The following is a 19,565-nucleotide window of genomic DNA, read 5'->3' as shown; positions in this document are numbered from 1 at the left end:
AATTTGCATTGGGGGGTTGTGGCGGTATAGAGGTTAATAGTTTATGGCATATTGGCAGTGTAGGGTAGGGGTTTTTGCGTGGGTTATAAGTGGTTTAGGGGTTAATAGGTTAGGAAGTTTATTGTGGTGGGCTTTTGGTGGTTTAGGGGTTAAGTAGTGTAGGGTTAGTTTGCGGTGGTGGGTTATGTCAGTTTAGGGGTACATAGGTATAGGTATTAGGTTGTGTGCTATATATTTAAAAGGGATCCTTTACTTTATATCGCCAATGTCAGTGCCGATGCTGCTTGGAATATTTCTCCAGCATCGGCACCCATTGAGATATATAGTAAAACGCCCCTCTGAAATGCTGCCTTTAAAGAGTAATGTTGGCACTTTTTAATATTTTGCCTGCATTCTTGACATTGCATCAGATCCCTTTTGAATATCTCTCCATCTCGATCAACGGGTATTATGGAGAATTGCACATTTCAAAATTTCAAATTTGACAAATTTCTAAATTCTATTTTCCTTCCCCTGCATCACGTGACAGTCATCAGCCAATCACAAAATGCAAATATCTATATACTGTGAATTCTTACACATGCTCAGTAGGAGCTGGTGCCTCAGAAAGTGTGCGTATAAGAAACAAAATTGGAAAGTTGCTTAAAATATAGTTGCTCTATCTGAATCATGAAAGTTTAATTTTGACTTTAGTATTCCTTTAAATTTCTGGATCATGGCATAGATATCACTCACATTTGAAGATGATTATGTCATGACATTCCCATGTGCAGCATTCATGTAAAATCGTATTTACATTTTCGTACATGGTTCTGCGTTCTGATTTCTTTGAAAACATTGGACAACTATATGTAAACTTTCACAAATGTATTTTTACTATTTGCTTTGTTTAAAACACTCATGTATCTATAGCATAGACAAGTAGTTTTTTGATACTGAACAGTATTAATTACATTTCTTATTTAGAGTATCTACATTTTCTTCCATTGGGTCATTATGTTGGATGCTTTTGAAGCACAATTCATTAATGTCATTATAAAATTGTTGCTCTTCATTAGGAATTATTATTGTTTCTTGATTAGGGTTAAAGGGACACTAAACCCCTATTTTTTATTTAATTATTCAGATAGAGCATGCAATTTTAATCAACTTTCTAATTTACTCCTATTATCAATTTTTCTTCATTCTCTTGCTATCTTTATTTGAAAAGCAGTAATGTAAAGTTTAGGAGACGTCCCATTTTAGGTTCAGCACCCTGGATAGCACTTGCTTATTGGTGGCTACATTTAGCCACCAATCAGCAAGCGCAACCCAGGTGCTGAACCAAAAATGGTCCGGCTGTCAAGCTTTGAATTTCTGTTCAAATTCTTTTTATTAAAGAAACACAGGTACAAATAGACAATTCTATGCACATACAAGGTAGAGTTATAAATACGTTACAGTTCACATTTTGAGATAAGTGCTACACATCAAACATCACAATGTTATCAGATGCGATACAGTTGGTATTGCTGATACATAAAAAAGAAGGGAAGATAATCATTCTATTCACTATACAGCGATCAACCTTTATAGTCCTTGCAGAGCATTTTTGCATACTGACCAGATGAGAGATTAACTAGGGCAGATATTACTACTGAGTATGTGTGAGCTGCACAAATTTAAATACAGAACCTTGATACTACCTAAAAATAAATAAATCTATGTATTGAGAGGTATGTCAAAACTAGTCAACAACCATCTCCTGTTGAACCTGTGCTTCTTCATTTTAGAATAATAACCAAATAGAACAGAACAAAACATACATCAAACAAAATAAAACAAAACAAAACAGCACCAGGGTAAATGTCCAGTTAGGTAATTCTAGCTCCAATTACAATGAATATAGTGAATATAGTGCAGCTCCATAGAAGGTAAAATACTTGTCTATGTACTGCTGATAAATAGGATAAGAGATTTTAGAACAAGAAACTGTGCTTTCTCTGACTATTAACATATGTTATGTATAATGTTGCCATTGAAGCTAATGCAGTGGAACAGTGTTTTTGTAAAATAAATTGAGATAAACCAAGCTATGAAGTATATATTGCATCATATAATGTAAAAAGTAGGGTAGATAACAGAATCAATAAAGGATTACAATGAAACATTAAAGCTATATTGTGGACACTAGAAGGGAGCTTACAGTTCAAGAAACTGGACAATTTTTGTGCAGAGACTCATATTATGCATAACCCTTTTAAATCAAATTAATAAAGTATGACAGCATGTTTGTGCAGATAAAATAAAGTAAGGTTTAATTATGTGTGAAATGCAAATTGCATTGTGCAAAGTGACAACAGTGACAGCATTGAGAGAGAATTAACATAATCTATGTTGTTACGTGGTGCTTATTTAGAAGATAATGCAGGCATACATTTATCAAAACTGCAGGCAACATGTCACAGAAAAATGCTAGTGCCGTTGTGCTAAATTTTGTTTCGATTTATAAAAGTTCCGGACCCACGTCACTTCCGGTGACGTGACATCAGCTGTTGGAGGTGTGTGGCGCTCACTGCACATGCGTGAGGCCCAACCTCCATAATCAGCTGTTGTAGTAAAAGCAAAGGGTTGAGGAGTTATATGAGCATAAATCTTCATTGCGCATGCGCTCCAGAAACACTCCGCGCATGCGCACGTGACCCGAAGCCCAAATGATCAACAGTTAAAGTATAGGATGGATTACATTAAAAAAAGTCATGTACAGTGTCATGTGGCCCCACGAAATGTAACGGTTGTGTCTTCATAGAGTGATTGGACATAAGGTTTATGGAATTAACCATTTACAGATTGAACTAAATGTATGTATTTGCAAACTTATTTCACATACAGAAACTTAGGGGACGTATGCACAACGATTGAGGAAACCTATATATTAAATGGGAGTGTTGGAGTTGGCAGGAGAAAAACTGTGTTGTTCCAATAAATAATTTTGCAAATACATACATTTAGTTCAATCTGTAAATGATTCATTCCATAAACCTTATGTCCGATCACTCTATGTAGACACAACCCTTACATTTCCTGATTTATAGATAGTCTCCCATACATTTTTCATTCTCCTGAAATGACAGGTGCAAACACTGATCAGCATATCCTTCCATTAACTTAACCCTATAGAATACATACTCTCTCTCCCTACAAGTAGCTATATATCACACATCAATATTATATACTTTTTATTTCTTTTTTAATTTTAATTTTTTACTATTTGTGTTTTATTATCATCTACACACCTCATACCACTAACATGAATCCAAATATGACCATACTGTTATTCGTGATAACCCTTTTCTCACTCCAATTTTCTTCGCATCACTACCACCATAAGCATACACCTCAAACTGGAAAACAAATTATCATACACCATGTAAAGTACAATGAGTGGTGGGGGAGGACAGAGTATAGGTCAGCAGGAAACCAATATATTATAAAAGATAAATTTAGATAAATCTTAATATATCTGATTTAGTATTACCTGCCACAGATACAGAGCAGAAGACAGGACACAACTAACAAAGTAATTGTAATAGGGTATACAATTGTATATAGTTTGTTCTCTTCTGTGTATACATATAAAGAGAGTTCAACAATAAACTAATATTCAACATAGATTAGCAAATTAAAAAATGGAGAGACAAAGCTTATTCAAGAGGACCCCTGACGCGTGTTTCACAAAAACCGCTTTCCTCAGAGCAAGCGTTTTTTGTGAAACGCGCATCAGGGGTCCTTTTGGAGAAGCTTTGTCTCTCCATTTTTTAATTTGCTAATCCATGTTGAATATTAGTAAATTGTTGAACTCTCTTTACAATAAGCTCTGGAGCAAATATTTGTTAAAGAAAAGGTAACAATAATATTAGTCTTCGGATTGTAAGGGCAAAACTTATATTGACTTTGCTGCTGGAGATTCTTGATATTCAAACATATTGAATCTGAATTCAAACATTTTAATGAGAATTTGACTCAACAACTGGGTTTAGTGTTTTTAATGTTAGCTTAAGCTATTGTATGTGTGGTGTTTTTTTTTCTCCTTTTTTATCACGTTTTCTAAATAAAGATTATAGTATGAATGATTGAAATTTATAATTTAAGTATCACTTTTTGACCTTTAAGGGCAGAGTCCTAGAATGTATACACAGAATAGAGCAAACTATATACAATTGTATACCCTATTACAATTACTTTGTTAGTTGTATCATACACCATGGCCTGCTCTGTTGCCGTAATTATCTGCTGAGTGCTGGTGGAGAGTTATAAAAAATAGTCCCCCTACCCTAACATCACAAAATTATAAAGTATCCCATTCACTTTATGGCCAAACAAAAATGATGTCCAAATTCCTATTCCTTATGTTACTTGCTCTTGCAAATGATGTACAGTCTAATCCTGGTCCCCCAACAAATTCCATTCCTAGTCTTCAAGCTAAAAAAGGCCTCTCCTTTGTGCAATGTAATATCTGCAACTTACTACCAAAAATCAATGCACTGCAAGCATGGTGTTCAAATTACAAGCCCCAAATCATTGTGATCTCTGAATTGTGGCTAACCACAAAAATACCTGACTCTGCCATTGGAATAAATGGGTATTCATGCCATAAAAAAGACAGAGCAAAAAGAGGAGGCGGCATTGTAATTTATGTTGACAATTCCATAAAGTACACCACCCCCTTACAGACTGGACTGTGGCATGCAGGAGGGAGAACCATGGCAAAACTCCCATGGAAAATTACATAGTTGATGCAGAGTCTGGTTTGAATCCATAAAGGGAATAAATCACCTAACATTCCTAAATTGTTTGGAATAACGTGCTTTAAAACATCAGGTATGATGTTGTATCGATCAGGTAGTGTAAGGGTTACGCCCGCTTCACAGTGACAGACCAAACTCCCCGTTTAACGCACCGCAAACAACCGCAAACAGTCCATTTGCACAACCACGAGATCGATAGATTTGATAGATAGATCCATAGATTACATAGATCAATAGATGCGATATACATTTGATAGATACCAATTACATAGATCAAAAGATGCAATATACATTTGATAGATACGAATTACATAGATCAAAAGATGCAATTTACATTTGATAGATACGAATTACATAGATCAAAAGATGCAATATACATTTGATAGATACGAATTACATGGATCAAAAGATGCAATATACATTTGATAGATACGAATTACATCAATAGATGCAATATACATTTGATAGATATGAATTACATAGATCAAAAGATGCAATATACATTTGATAGATATGAATTCCATAGATCAATAGATGCAATATAAATTTGATAGATACGAATTCCATAGATCAATAGATGCAATATACATTTGATAGATACGAATTGCATAGATCAATAGATGCAATATACATTTGATAGATACCAATTACATAGATCAAAAGATGCAATATACATTTGATAGATATGAATTACATAGATCAAAAGATGCAATTTACATTTGATAGATACGAATTACATATATCAAAAGATGCAATATACATTTGATAGATACGAATTACATAGATCAAAAGATGCAATATACATTTGATAGATACGAATTACATGGATCAAAAGATGCAATATACATTTGATAGATACGAATTACATCAATAGATGCAATATACATTTGATAGATACGAATTACATAGATCAAAAGATGCAATATACATTTGATAGATATGAATTATATAGATCAATAGATGCAATATACATTTGATAGATATGAATTACATAAATCAATAGATGCAATATACATTTGATAGATATGAATTGCATAGATCAATAGATGCAATATACATTTGATAGATACCAATTACATAGATCAAAAGATGCAATATACATTTGATAGATACGAATTACATAGATCAAAAGATGCAATTTACATTTGATAGATACGAATTACATAGATCAAAAGATGCAATATACATTTGATAGATACAAATTACATTGATCAATAGATGCAATATACATTTGATAGATACGAATTGCATAGATCAATAGATGCAATATACATTTGATAGATACGATTGATAGTTAGATAGATTTGATAGATAAATAAATAATTTGAAAGATATATAATTTCCCAGGCAGAGAATTACAAAGACGTGCGGTCTGGTTCTGGGACCCAATGGTAAGGTTACTTCCTTTTGCACAATCGAGTATACCAGTTGCAGAGGTTCTGACCCTGCATTCTGGCTGCACCTCTCCCTGCAAGAGAGATCTGTTACAGAGTCTGTGGGCCTGTATGCAAAGAGCTGGCCTGTCTGAAAGGAGCAGCAAGGCAGATCAAAAGATGCAATATACATTTGATAGATACGAATTACAGACATCAATAGATGCAATATATATTTTATACGATTGATAGTTATATAATTTCCCTGACAGAGTATAACAATAAGACATGCGGTCTGGGACCTGTGGTGTGTTAAGTACTAAGTAGTACTATTCTTAACATTTTAATACCTGATACTCCACCTATCGGGGGAGGTCTATATGGCCTTGATTTTCGGAACAGGGAGATGGAAGAAGATGCTTGGTCTGTCCTCCTACTTCAAATTTGGCCGAAACACAAGTGGCTGTCACAAAACAGTCCGGCCACGAGATCGATAGATTTGATAGATAGATCCATAGATTACATAGATCAATAGATGCAATATACATTTGATAGATACCAATTACATAGATCAAAAGATGCAATATACATTTGATAGATACGAATTACATCGATCAAAAGATGCAATTTACATTTGATAGATACGAATTACATCGATCAAAAGATGCAATATACATTTAATAGATATGAATTGCATAGATCAATAGATGCAATATACATTTGATAGATACGATTAGATAGATTTGATAGATAAATAGCTAATTTGAAAGATATATAATTTCCCAGACAGAGAATTACAAAGACGTGCGGTCTGTGACCCATGGTAAGGTTACTTCCTTTTGCACAATCGAGTATACCAGTTGCAGAGGTTCTGACCCTGCATTCTGGCTGCACCTCTCCCTTCAAGAGAGATCTGTTACAGAGTCTGTGGGCCTGTATGCAAAGAGCTGGCCTGCCTGAAAGGAGCAGCAAGGCAGATCAAAAGATGCAATATACATTTAATAGATACGAATTACATGGATTAAAAGATGCAATATACATTTGATAGATACGAATTACATCAATAGATGCAATATACATTTGATAGATACGAATTACATAGATCAAAAGATGCAATTTAAATTTGATAGATACGAATTCCATAGATCAATAGATGCAATATACATTTGATAGATACAAATTACATGCATCAAAAGATGCAATATACATTTGATAGATACGAATTACATCAATAGATGCAATATACATTTGATAGATACGAATTACATAGATCAAAAGATGCAATATACATTTGATAGATACAAATTACATCGATCAATAGATGCAATATACATTTGATAGATACGAATTGCATAGATCAATAGATGCAATATACATTTGATAGATACGATTGATAGTTAGATAGATTTGATAGATAAATAGATAATTTGAAAGATATATAATTTCCCAGACAGAGAATTACAAAGACGTGCGGTCTGGGACCCATGGTAAGGTTACTTCCTTTCGCACAATCGAGTACAGCTTGGGGTCCGGGATTGCCTTTTTGTGCTGTATACCAGTTGCAGAGGTTCTGACCCTGCATTCTGGATGCACCTCTCCCTGCAAGAGAGATCTGTTCCGGAGTCTGTGGGCCTGTATGCAAAGAGCTGGCCTGCCTGAAAGGAGCGGCAAGGCAGAGGGATTGATTCCTGCCTATAAGAAACCAGAGGGCACACTACCTGCTGGAAGTGTGCAGTGAGGCAGAGGGATCTATTCCTGCCTAGAAGCAGACATGCAAAGGGGATGCTACCTGCCTGGGAGCCCACTGAAACCAGCACAGCTGGGGGAGATACAGCTGCTGGCTTGACCCCGGTCTCAGCCACGATAGCCCTGGTCCCACTATTTGGAGGCAGAGGGATCTATTCCTGCCAAGAAGCAGCCTGGCAGGGGGATTTATTCCTGCCTAGAAGCAGACAGGCAGAGGGGACAATACCTGCCAAGAAATAGCTGCAGGGCAGAGAGGACGCTACCTGACTGGGAGTCCACTGAGACCAGCCCAGCTGGGGGAGATACACCAGTTGGCTTGACCCCGGTCTCAGCAACTATATCTCTGGTCCCACTATCCGGTGGCCACCCCTGGGTTTGGACAAGAAAGGGAGACCCCCTAGTGGAGTACCGCTACATCCGGGAGATGCAAAAAGATGTTTGGACACCTAGTACAGGTCGTTCTCCTTCAGCCTTTTTATTCGGGTGTCCCCGACCCTCAACAGGCACAACAGCATGAAACACCACATATGCCATCCTTTTGCACAATAGAGTACAGGTATGGCATCGATTTTAGGAACCCAGAGATAATTTTTAGGAACCGGGAAATTTAAAAAACATGCTTGGACACCCAGTACAGGTCGTTCTCCTTCAGCCTTTTTATACGGGGGTCCCCGATCCTCAACAGGCACAACAGCATGAAATACTACATATGCCATCCTTTTGCACAATAGAGTACAGGTATGGCATCGATTTTAGAAACCCGGAGATAATTTTTAGGAACCGTGAGATGGAAAAAGATGCTTGGACACCCAGTACAGGCCGTTCTCTTTCAGCCTTTTTATACGAGTGTCCCCGACCCTCAACAGGCACAACAGCATGAAATACCACATATGCCATCCTTTTGCACAATCGAGTACAGGTATGGCATCGATTTTAGGAACCCGGAGATAATTTTTAGGAACCGGGAGATGGAAAAACATGCCTGGACACCCAGTACAGGTCGTTCTCCTTCAGCCTATCCGATGGCCACCCCTGGGTTTGGACAGAGGAAGGGAGACCCCCTAGTGGAGTACCGCTACATCCGGGAGATGCAAAAAGATGTTTGGACACCCAGTACAGGTCGTTCTCCTTCAGCCTTTTTATACGAGGGTCCCCGACCCTCAACAGGCACAACAGCATGAAACACCACATATGCCATCCTTTTGCACAATCGAGTACAGGTATGGCATCGTTTTTAGGAACCCGGAAATAATTTTTAGGAACCGGGAGATGGAAAAAGATGCTTGGTCGGTCCTCCTACTTCAAATTTGGGGCACTGCACATGCAATCTACTGTGCCACCAGATATGAGTGGTGTGTTAAGTTGTACTATTCTTAACAGTTTAATCACTGTTATGTGCCTTTTTTTTTGGCTTGGGTTTTGTAGCCACAGTGCAGCACCAGAGGCCAGAAAAATTAGGCATGTACAAATGCCTGAAAAATTAGGTATTGTTGCAGCCGCTGCTGTAGCAGCGGCCAGAAAAATTGATGTTTGTTTGACAGTTAGAAAGTGCCCTAAAACATTGCGGCTTGAACCCTAGTTGTTGGCGGATAAGTCACGCAAGTCATCCGGCATTCAAAGATAAAATACAGCAGCGTGTGTACCATTTGTAGCCCAAGGCAGCTCATCTCATCAGGCCTTTTTTACTCTAATGTATCGCACAATGTCAGTCCCTTCGGGATCCATCCCTCATTTATTTTAATAAAGGTGAGATAATCAAGACTTTTTTGACCTAGGCGACTTCTCTTCTGAGTGACAATACCTCCTGCTGCACTGAAGGTCCTTTCTGACAGGACACTTGAAGCGGGGCAGGCCAGAAGTTCGATTGCAAATTGGGATAGCTCAGGCCACAGGTCAAGCCTGCACACCCAGTAGTCAAGGGGTCCATCGCTCCTCAGAGTGTCGAGATCCGCAGTTAATGCAAGGTAGTCTGCTACCTGTCGGTTCAGTCTTTCTCTGAGGCTGGATCCCGAAGGGCTGTGGCTTTGCATAGGAGTTAAAAAGGTCCTCATGTCCTCCATCAACAACACGTCTGGAAAGCGTCCTGTCCTTGCCGGTATGGTCATGGGAGGAGGAGGATTACTTTCATCTCTTCCCCTGTTAGATTCCCGTTGTGCTGTGACATCACCCTTATACGCTGTGTAAAGCATACTTTTAAATTTATTTTTGAACTGCTCCATCCTTTCCGACTTGTGGGAATTCGGTAACATTTCAGTCACTTTATGCTTATACCGGGGGTCTAGTAGCGTGGACACCCAGTACAGGTCGTTCTCCTTCAGCTTTTTCATACGAGGGTCCCTCAACAGGCACGACAGCATGAAAGACCCCATTTGCACAACGTTGGATGCAGAGCTAATCATGTCCTGTTCCTCATCCTCACTGATCTCACTGAAGGTATCTTCTTCCCCCCAGCCACGTACAACACCACGGGTACCAGATAGGTGACAACAACGAGCACCCTGGGATGCCTGTTGTGCTTGGTCTTCCTCCTCCTCCTCAAAGCCACATTCCTCCTCTGACTCCTCTTCCTCACAATCCTCTTCCTGCGTTACCGCTGGTCCAGCAAGCGATGCTGATAAGGCTGTTTCTGGTGGTGATGGAGACCACAACTCTTCCTCTTCCTCTTCACGCTCATCTACGGCCTGATCCAGCACTCTTCGCAGGGCACGCTCCAGGAAGAAAACAAATGGTATGATGTTGCTGATGGTGTCTTCGGTGGGACTGACTAGGTTTGTCACCTCCTCAAAAGGATGCATAAGCCTACAGGCATTGCGCATGAGCGTCCAGTAACGTGGCAAAAAAATCCCCAGCTCCCCAGAGGCTGTCCTAGCACCCCAGTCATACAAATACTCGTTAACAGCTTTTTCTTGTTGTAGCAGGCGGTCGAACATTAGGAGTGTTGAATTCCAACATGTCGGGCTGTCGCAAATCAAGCGCCTCACTGGCAGGTTGTTTCGCCGCTGGATATCTGACAAGTGCGCCATGGCCGTGTAGGAACGCCTGAAATGGCCACACACCTTCCTGGCCTGCTTCAGGACGTCCTGTAAGCCTGGGTACGTATGCACAAAGCATTGTACAATCAAATTACACACATGTGCCATGCACGGCACATGTGTCAACTTGCCCAATTTCAATGCCGCCACCAAATTACTTCCATTGTCAGAAACAACTTTGCCAATCTCCAGTTGGTGCGGAGTCAGCAACTGATCCACCTGTGCGTTCAGGGCGGACAGGAGTGCTGGTGCGGTGTGACTCTCGGCTTTCAGGCAAGTCAACCCCAAGACGGCGTGACACTGCCGTATCCGGGATGTTGAATAGTACCTGGGGAGCTGGGGGGGGTGCCGTTGATGTGGAGCAAGACGCAGCAGCAGAAGAGGACTCAGCCGAGGAAGAGGTTATGGAAGAGGATGGAGAAGGAGGAGTAGAGGAGGTAGCAGCAAGCCTGCCTGCAAGTCGTGGCGGTGTCACCAACTCCTCTGCAGAGCCACGCATTCCATGCTTGTTAGCCGTCAGCAGGTTTACCCAATGCGCAGTGTAGGTGATATACCTGCCCTGACCATGCTTTGCAGACCAGCTATCAGTGGTCAGATGGACCCTTGCCCCAACGCTGTGTGCCAGACATGCCATTACTTCCTTTCGCACAATCGAGTACAGGTTGGGAAATGGCTTTTGTGAAAAGAAATTTCGGCCGGGTACCTTCCACTGCGGTGTCCCAATAGATACAAATTTTTTGAACGCTTGTATGGTAAAAGCTGGCGGGCTAAGAGTTCAGACAAGCCAGCTGTCAGACGCCGGGCAAGGGGGTGACTTTGGGAAATTGGCTTCTTACGCTCAAACATGTCCTTGACAGACACCTGACTGTGAGCAGATGAGCAGGAACTGCTATGTAAGAGAGACTGAGTGGCGGATGGTTGAGAGGGGGCAAGGAGGACAGCAGTGGTTGACGTGGCTGAAGATGCTGGACCAGGAGGAGGATGGCGGCTTTGAGTTTGTGTGCTGCTTCTACTCATGTGTTCATCCCATCGGCGTTTGTGATGTGAGACCATGTGCCTTCGCAAAGCAGTTGTACCTAGGTGGGTGTTGGACTTCCCACGACTCAGTTTCTTTTGGCACAGGTTGCAAATGACATCGCTGTTGTCAGAAAACAGTCAAAAGTCCAGCACCCTTAAATCCCCAATGCTCGCTGCCAGGGTTCCTGCAAACCCCCAAACTGATACAGACAAAAGATGCAGCAGCATATATTTATCACCAATTAATTTATTATGGCATAAGAAAAGTCCACAACGTTTCGGGGTGTTACCCCTTAATCATGTGAATACATAATGGCACTTGAACATGTCTTAATATACCTGCACACAGGTGTAATCAAACAATAATTAGCAACCTGCTGGTAAATTACAACTCTTCGGTAATGTTACACCCTCTAGTGGTTATTTCATATCATTGCATCCTTAAATTTACAAATTTTCATTATCCTTCAACAAACGATACAAAAAAGAACAAAGTGCACAAAAATCATTTAAAAACAGAGTTAAAATCATGGAAAGCAGTTACTATCAAGGATCACATCAAATTTAGAGGAGTACTATCCATTTAACAGAATCTGGAAAATTCTAGAGAGTTTTTTTAATAAAAAATTGACCAATCTAGGTCTCTATTCATACCTTTTGGCTGCAAGGTCCCTAACTTAAAGATCCAAAAAGCTTCTCTTTTCTTTAATATATTTTCCCTGTTACCTCCTCTCCTAGGTCTATGCACCTGTTCAATGATCTGGAACCTGAGTTGAGAAATGTTATGTTTAGCCTTAATAAAATGGTGGGCAGCAGGGGCTTCTAAATCCCCCCTCCTGATACTAGATTTATGTTCATTCATTCTCTCATGGGCTTTGCGTGTCGTCTCACCCACATAGAGGAGCCCACACGGGCATTTGATCAGATAGATTATATATTCGCTATTGCAAGTGCAAAAGCAATTTATGTCAAAAAAATTTCCGGTATGTGGGTGAAAAAACACTGCACCTTTGATCATGCTGCTACAACTAAAACAACCCAGACAGGGATAACAACCCTTATTGGCCCTGGTAATATATCTGGTGCCCCCTGACTTAGCAGTACCAACATCACTACTAATAAGCTTATCTCTAAGGGAAGGCGCCTGTCTAAATGCAGGCATGAAAAATTCTTTAAAGGCCTTGATGTCAGCATTGCACTCAAATAAAATATGCCAATGTTTTCTAAGGATATTAACAACTTTATTACTGTGTTTATTGTATTCGGTGACAAAAGTAATTCTGTCACCCTTATTCTTATCCTTATTGGCCCTTTTATGGTGGAGAATATCATGTCTCGTCCTAGTATCTACCTTATCCAAATTAGATTTAATCACTGTGTCAGGATAGCCCCGTTCTCTAAACAACTGACCCATTTCCTTGAGTCTTTGGCTAGACAATTCAGGATCAGATACAAATTTTTTAACTCGCAACAATTGACTATAGGGAAGAGAGTTCAAAAGTGCCGGTGGATGGGCACTTTCGTATCGCAGTAAATTATTGCGATCAATCGTTTTCTTATATATATCAGCCTTCAAAGAATTCTCTTCCCTATAGATTGATTGATCAAGGAATTCTATATGCTCTTCACTCCAAGTCAGGGTAAATTGTATGTATCTGGAACAGCTATTAAGGTCATCAACAAAATTAAGCTGTTGTCAGAGGCAGACACACAAAAAAAATGCCACACTGCTGAGCTCTGCGATGATGGCATTCTGGTGGTGGCAACAGCATGCGTTGATTGGCGTGCTGTCTGGCTGACCCCGGGTGCCGATGCATGCTGTCTGACTGTGCCACTAGCTCCTTGCGACGACCTCCCCCTGCTTCCAACTCGTCTCCTTCTCCTCCTCTCTGTCTCCCCATCTGAACTTTCCCCCTCTTCTTCTTCTCTTCTAGCGGGCACCCACGTGACATCCACGGACGCATCATCATCAAACGCTTCACTTGTATCTGACAAATCAACAAAGGAAACAGCAGCGGGTACAACATCATCATCATCACACCGTACGTCCATGTCTGTAATGCTGCCTGACTGAGACATATCACTGTTATCTACATCCTCTGTCAATGATGGTTGCGCATAACTCATTTCTTCCAAATGATGTGTCAATAACTCATCTGACAGATCAAGTGAAGCGGCTGTGGTGCTAGTGTTGGTGGTGGCGGCAGGCGGGCGAGTGGCACTGGTCACTTGAGAGGTGCCCGAAGCTAAGCTGGAGGTGGATGGTGCGTCAAGGTTAGGAGCAAGCTGTAGAAGATTGGGTGTCCTGTGTTAGCCATTCAACTAGGTCCTCCTCAGAACTTTTCGCGTTCATGGCACGTGGCCTCTGAACACTGTGCATAGTTGTAGGGTCAAAGGGAATCACAGCACCACGACCACGACGGCACCTGCGGGGTGGCCTGCCTCTGCCTGTCTTTTTTTTTTTAAATGTACACTTACACTACTATTAAACAAAATATGAGTGGTGCCACTGGGCAAGTGGGCACAGTATACGCTTTGAGCCTGACACAAAAAAGCAGACTGATGTTTCACAATCCAAAAAGTTTTTTTTTTTAAATGTACACTTACACTAATATTAAACAAGATATAAGTGGTGGCACTGGGCAAGTGGGCACATTATACGCTGTGAGCCTGACACAAAAAAGCAGACTGATGTTTCACAATCCAAAAAGTTTATTTTTTTAAATGTACACTTACACTACTATTAAACAAGATATGAGTGGTGGCACTGGGCAAGTGGGCACAGTATACGCTGTGAGCCTGACACAAAAAAGCAGACTGATGTTTCAAAGTCAAAAATGTTTATTTTTTAAATATTTAAACTACTGTTACAACAAATATGAGTGGTGCCACTAACTTGGCAAGTGGGCCTGGCACACACGCTGGCAGGCAGGCAGGCAACTGCAATTAGATTGCACTAGCTGACTGATGTTTCCCAGTCAAAAAAGTTTTTTTAAAACATATTTACACTACTGTTACAACAAATATGAGTGGTGCCACTAACTTGGCTGGCAAGTGGGCCTGGCACACACGTTGGCAGACAGGCAACTTCAATTAGATTACAATAGCAGACTGATGTTTCACAGTCAAAAAAGTTTTTTTATTAAATATTTACACTACTGTTATAACAAATATGAGTGGTGGCACTAGTTGGCAAGTGGGCCTGGCAAACACGCTGGCAGGCAGGCAACTACAATTAGATTGCACTAGCTGACTGATGTTTCACAGTCAAAAAAGTTTTTTTTTAAAATATTTACACTACTGTTACAACAAATATGAGTGGTGCCAATTTTATATTCAGTACTGCATTGTATGAATATACCATATTTCATGTTTCTAATAAATCCTGGATGTATGAATCCTTTCTATGCAGATCTGAAATTATATGTCTGAAAAATAAAAACAATACAGAGATTATTATTCTGACATAGTGAAACATTTTAGACCAACTAAAATAGTCACCTACCAAGTTTAGCACATAACCATGTAATATTAGAAGATTAGGCAATCTCCTAAATTTCTATATTTAATACATTCTGAGGCATACATTCAAAAATGTTTATTTTTTGTATTTCAAAGTTACATATTAACATGTGTCTTTAGTTCACAGGGGTCACTTAACAGGCAGGAAGCCCATATATGAGCATGTACCTTTGAGATTCCAGCAATTTAATCTCCATCTCATCACGCCTCAAAAGGATATTCCAGACACCTCGTCCTCACTCACAGCATGGGGCAAAGAGTGCTCTGAATTTTTGCACTTCCAACTAAAGAGCAAATGCTTTAGTGTCAAAGTCTCTGGAGACATCCTGTCTGCAATTTAGTCCTGAAATGTGTATTCAACTCATGGGGCCTTGAATCAATCCTGACATCAGAATTGCAGCCCCCACTTTAGCAATATCTGATAAAAAGATGGTTTCATACATAAACACATTCCCTATTTACACACATATATATATATATATATATATATATATATATATATATATATATATATATATGTCATTTACCTGTACCCTGACATGCCCAAGTATCATCTCTAAGAAGAAAATCAGGGACTAGAAAAAAATCAATCCTTGAAAAAGATCTCATGCACGCGGGACTCACAGGTATATACTTTACTATCAGGATGTTGAATGCACCATATATCATGTAGCTTTAAATTTTTGCATATTTGAAAAAATGCCTTAGATTTTTGCGGAACCGCATAACTCTGTGAAAATCTATCCAATAGAGATATTGGTGTTAAATTAAAATCACTGGCGAGTATTATATTTTGTTCTGATTTTACACAAAGTCTAGCCGTTATATTATCCCAGAAGGGTTGATCTGGATTGTTGGGGCCATATACGTTACAGAGTATATACTTAACCTTTAAAATCTCGATTGAAAGAATTATCCATCTGTCATTAAGATCTATTTGCAAATTCTGAATATTATACTCCAGCTCTTTATTGAATAAAAAAGCAACACCCCCTTCCTCCTGGAGCAATCTGATGCTATTACTTGACCGACCCATTTACATTTGAGTTTTTCTGCTTAATTTTTTTTTAAATGAGTCTCCTGTAGTAGGGCAACATCAGGTCTAAATTTCGCAAGGTGTTTAATTATTAGTTTCCTTTTTTTAGGTGACGTTATCCCACCTACATTCCATGAGATAAACTTAATCTTAGTTTTCCTCATCTAAATTTCTTAAGTTAGTGTACCTTATAGATGTAGGGAACTATTAGAGAACAGGAGGCAAGGCAGGGGGGCGGGAGGCAGAAAAAAAAAACAAAAAAAAACCCTCTCGTCATATCAAACACTAACAATTGTAGTGCGAACACCACTATAGTTATATAAAACTTTATTTCTAGTATGTTCCTAGTCCAATAACTAAACCATTTCCCTATTTTTTGTACAGATATCTTTTGACGTTTATCTAAACAAAGCAGCAAAGGGAATAAAAAAACATATATGTTAAAAACATTCAGACCCGTGAAGCATTTATACTTGAGATCAAGATTATACTTCCCTAATCTCCTATCAAAGTACCTTCTTTTTACAGAATTCTCTGGCATCTGCCTCATTGATTATAGTGACTCTACCATCTAGTTCCTCAATAATTATCTTGACAGGGTATATAAGTATATCCTTAAGGCCTGCATTGATTAATTTAGTGCAATACGGGGCTTCTGAGTGAAGTTTCGCTAGAATAGTCTTGGAAGATTAACACCTTAGACTGGCCTATGTATTGACTTCCCATCTTTCTATAGAATTTTAAGATGCTCATTTTGTCTTGATAATTTAGATATTTAACCATCACTGGCCTGTTGTAATTTTTGTCCCTTTGGTTATCTCTGATTGTACCTAGCCTATGGGCCCTTTTGACTAATATTGGGGAGTTGTTTTGTGGCATACCCACCGCCAAGGGTAGTGTAGAGCTAGCAAATGCCATTAGATCTAAGTAGTCTCCATTATCTGGTAGACCTATGATTTTCAAATTATTTTGACGTGATCAATCTTCTAATTCATGTATTTTATCCTGCAATATTCTCAATATTTTACTATTGTCCTCTATATTTTGCTCTTGTTTATATAATAGGTCTTCGTTGCCTGATACTCTATTCTCAACTTCTGTGAGTCGACTAGAGAATTGTCTTAGCTCAACCATTATGTTTGTCATTTGAGTTTTTAGCAACTCAAATTGTGGGAGGAAAATCTCAGACATCTGAGTTACAAGTGGTTGTATGTCAATTTTGTGTAGTACTGACTCATTAGGATTTTCTAAATGTGTTTCAGATGTCCGTACTCTTTTATCTTTTTGATTGGCAAGCATGGCCGGGGAGTTAACTTTAGTGCTAGTGATGTATTTATCCATGTATTTCTACCAGTGACTTTGTTATTGTTTTTTTTAGTGTTATTGGTGTGCCCTCACAAAAAGAATAAATAAATATCTTCTATAGGGGGGCGGACGTGGCCCCTAAACTCCGATTCTATCTAGAATATTGTGAGTGTGATGTGATCCTGTAAAGCTAAATCCACCTTTATTTAGTGTGGAAATGCAAATCCAAACATGTGGAGGCTTATTCGCCGACCATGCCTCTTATCTTAACTATCTATTTATGGAATAAGAACAGACATTGTCTCTAGAGAGTTACTGTGTATAGTAAATATATTGTTGTAGCTCCCCTCAAATTGAAGTAATATAACAACAAAACTATTATCAAGGAACACAATCTAGTACTCTCTAAATTTCTGGGATATTATGATAGAGTATAGGTATCACTATAGTTCAAGTTTAGAGAGAATAAAATACCAATTTGCATATTATTTCTATGAGATTATTGCACACATTTTGATAGCCCCTATTCATTTTACCTATAAAGATTATGAATCCACAATTATTGGAGTATTTATATATAGGTACACATAGGAGGTTGATTTTTTAAGCTCAAATGAACATAATAACATCTCAATCTGTATATAAGGTGTCAAGGATCACAGAGATCTAATATAATGTGACCAAATTTCTTCTGTTACAATAATGACAGATACATTCATTTTTCTTTTATAACACAGTCTAGTACCTACTAGTTTTGTGAGATAATATTAGAAAAAACACCTGTCATTATAGCTCAGATTTAGAGAAAATAAAATAACAGTATGCATATTACTTGCGTTGTTAAACCCAGTTCCTTTATAACTGTAAATATATACCACCGCTCTTTATATAATTATATAAATACACATAAGAGGTTAATCCTTTAAACTCAAGGGAGACATGTTAGCTATCAGCAGTTCTAATGTCATATATCCATATTTCATCTGTATCAGCAATAGCAATTAAATCCAAATTTCCTTTGCAATGCAGCAGGTTCTAATCATGGACTTCAGTCACTTAGAATAGATATATATCATGGAGACCAAAAAAGAGCTGATCTATTAGGTGTCAAAAGAAAAGGACAGTCAGATCTCTTATGGCACTTGTATATTATAAAACATAGGATACTTGCGCTGTCGATAGACGCCTTCCTGCTATCCTTGTTATCGCCAATAAGTCCTTCTCCTTCCAGTGATTGCTATCATCCAGACAGCATTATGGCCCCAAAAACGCCACTAGATCTGGACAACACTCCTCCTCCAATCGCCCGTGGGCCCGTGAACTCCTGCTGTAACAGACCGCTGTGGCGGCACAACCGCCGGTCTTCCAGGTGACCCAACACACCTCAGGTATGATATCACTCCGCGATATAATCGATCTCTGCTATGGAACTTTTTTCACCGCCAACCAACATATTTGCATGTTTTACTAGCGGGCTTCTATCTGTGGTACACCAAGTCTCCAGCACAGCTTTCATCTGTTCACCTATTCACCTCTCGGAGTTGCAGCTTTATATTCCCCCACTCTGGTTCTTGGAGAAATCTGTAGAGTTACTGCTCACTTGATTCATCGGTCTAGCTCCAGCTACCGTGCCACCAAAGCTTGTTTCGCGGTTCCCAGCCAACAGCACCTTATGTTAGATGTGAATGCCCTAGGAAGGTGTAGAGCCTCCAACAACGGGAAAATGGCAGAGTAGTTCTTGTCGAGC

This window comes from Bombina bombina, chromosome 6 (assembly GCF_027579735.1).
Source record: "Bombina bombina isolate aBomBom1 chromosome 6, aBomBom1.pri, whole genome shotgun sequence".
In the NCBI taxonomy this organism is placed as follows: Eukaryota; Metazoa; Chordata; class Amphibia; order Anura; family Bombinatoridae; genus Bombina; species Bombina bombina.
This window is presented reverse-complemented; position numbering follows the sequence as displayed.